This window comes from Oxyura jamaicensis, unplaced genomic scaffold (genome assembly GCF_011077185.1).
Source record: "Oxyura jamaicensis isolate SHBP4307 breed ruddy duck unplaced genomic scaffold, BPBGC_Ojam_1.0 oxyUn_random_OJ68436, whole genome shotgun sequence".
Taxonomy (NCBI): Eukaryota; Metazoa; Chordata; class Aves; order Anseriformes; family Anatidae; genus Oxyura; species Oxyura jamaicensis.
In genome coordinates this window covers 1-2,230 of record NW_023308923.1, presented here as the reverse complement: position 1 = coordinate 2,230, position 2,230 = coordinate 1, and the positions used below count along the sequence as shown (strand labels likewise).

Here is a 2,230-nt window from a genome sequence, read left to right as displayed (position 1 = left end):
CCAGCCCAAGGAGCAAAGACAGCACAGGGCTAAACCCCCTGTACCACGATAGGCAGCCACCCCACCACCCGGCAGGGCTGCCCCCACCCTCCGATGGGCCATCCACATCCAGCAGCCAACTGACACGGGAACAACCTGCCCCCAGCCCCTGCCCCCTCCACACCCACCCTGCTACAGAACCTGCACCCGCACACATCATGACAGCCACTTCCCGGCACCGCAACCACCGAAACGGGCGCAGGTCAGAAAGCAAACTTTATTAAACTGCTCTACAGGACTCCCAGGAGGGGGGCTGCGGTGGGGTTCCCTGCCCAGTAGTTCTCCCCTTCCCCTGGCGGGCAAGGCATCGAGTGGCGTCCATCTGTCCATCCCGAGGTGGGGAACGGATGCTGGAAGCAGGCTTCTCACTATCGCTTTTGGTAGTTGTGGAGTAACTGCCTGAAGTAACTAGGCAAATTAAACTAATATTCACCTTTTAAAGAAAACGTACAGCAATGAAGAAGCTTTTAGGGTGGAGGATAGCTGTGCTACCTAAGCATTCCCTAGGACTCCAGCCTTAGATGATATTGCACAAGGGGAAGCTGGTGTGCTGACTCTAAAGAAGAGGATGGAGCATAGAGCGCAGTGGAAACACCGTGGCTAGGCTCTGCAACCACACAGGGACCCTATGAAGAGGCTCGGCCAATATAAATCAGTTGGACCAGGTAAAAACACTTTGGGAACCAAAATACAGCCTTAAATGTCCTCTAGGACTTTCTGTGCACCCACAGCAGTTCCTGTGTAAAAAGGTAGTTTGTCTTGATCTTTACGTATGGCAAAGGCATGGGCTGAGTTAATGACAACAAAAACCTGCTTATTAGAAGCTGCTTCTCAATGTTTCATGCAACTCCATACATATTAGCTAATGTAGGCTAGAAGTTCAAGGATTCACAATACTTCATCATATATCACTTATGTGAATTTCATTTATATACGTATCTGCTGCACCGACTTAAAACCCATCCCCACACTCACCAAGGCACAACCCCAACCCAAATACAGACACAGCATTTCAGCCCCAACACAGCTTTGGGACCTGCTGGAAAGCAGGCTTCATCCTCAGTGAGGCGTCCTCAGCCCACACGAGACACGGCTTCAGGCACCTCTTCACCTACGGAGGAAGACTGCCATCAGGAACTGCCACACCAGCCCACCTTTTTTCTCTACACCTTTCTCAGGAACAACACAGCATTCAAGTGACCTGCTTTGCTCCAATTCTAAAGACTGATGTTACAACCCATCTTGCCTGTGGCACCTGATAATCAGAACAGAGCAACCGCAGTGCTTGGAAGGCATAACTGCACGTGCCGCTCCTTGCCGCTCTCCGGTCTTATCTCAAATCATCAGCCACTTCTGTGGACTGCTAGCCATGGCACCTGCAAAGCAAGGCAAAGACCTTTCATAGTCACCTCATACTCCTTAGCCATTTCACTCCAACCAAGCTCATGACCAGCCCCCTTCTTACGCAGCTCTTCAGAATGCAGTTTGCTCCTTTGAGTCTGTGCAAGACACCTGTGAAAGAAAAAGAAAAGCATAGGGCAAGGCAGAATGCAAAGCCACAGCACAGCTACGACAGTTACTCTCATCTGCTGCCTTACCTCTGCCCGCTCACCTGCCCGAGGCAGATGCTTCCATCTGCCCTCTTAAGCCAGCTACAACACCTCAAGAAGAGAAAGAGGGGACACTTAGAATGACGCTGAGAACTGCAACTCAAAAGTAACTGCTTTATCACTCACCTTACCAGAGACTGCTCTGGCTGTGATGACGTCCTAGGTTGCAGGCTGCCTTTCAGCTTCAACACACCAAAACATAGTCAGAAGATAACCATTCAGCTGCTAGCATTAGCACCCATCCCTCAACAACACAAGGGACCCCATTTTTTATTTTCATCGTTTTGGAACAGCAGACAACTTCCCTCAGCACCTCACAAGTAGACCAAGCCAGTCACCGAGCTGCCAAATGAAGGCTTGACAGTTCCAGAAGGCGCTCTTTCCTTGGACCGGTTCCTCCTAAGGTTTATCTAAGTCAGGAGAAAAAACAAACAACAAAAAAGAGCACTCCACATCTGCGAGCTTACCCCTCCTCTAGCACTATTCAAGCACTATGCGAACAGTTGCTCGCAAGCAACTCAAGCCTCCCCCTCCGCCTCTGCCAAACACTATGGAGATGACTCTGTGCCAGCTGCCCTTCA

At 50.5% G+C, this 2,230-nt stretch overlaps 1 long non-coding RNA gene across 1 annotated transcript; it reads right to left on the bottom strand.

Annotated features, from left to right (window-relative positions):
• Positions 1 to 755: 755 nt before the first annotated feature.
• LOC118159181 lies at positions 756 to 1,596 on the bottom strand. The gene is made up of 3 exons (XR_004747040.1): positions 1,505 to 1,596; positions 1,295 to 1,415; positions 756 to 1,150 (listed from the first exon to the last, which is right to left on the bottom strand). It is a non-coding gene; the product is annotated as an uncharacterized LOC118159181 (long non-coding RNA).
• Between the last annotated feature and the right edge of the window lie 634 nt (positions 1,597 to 2,230).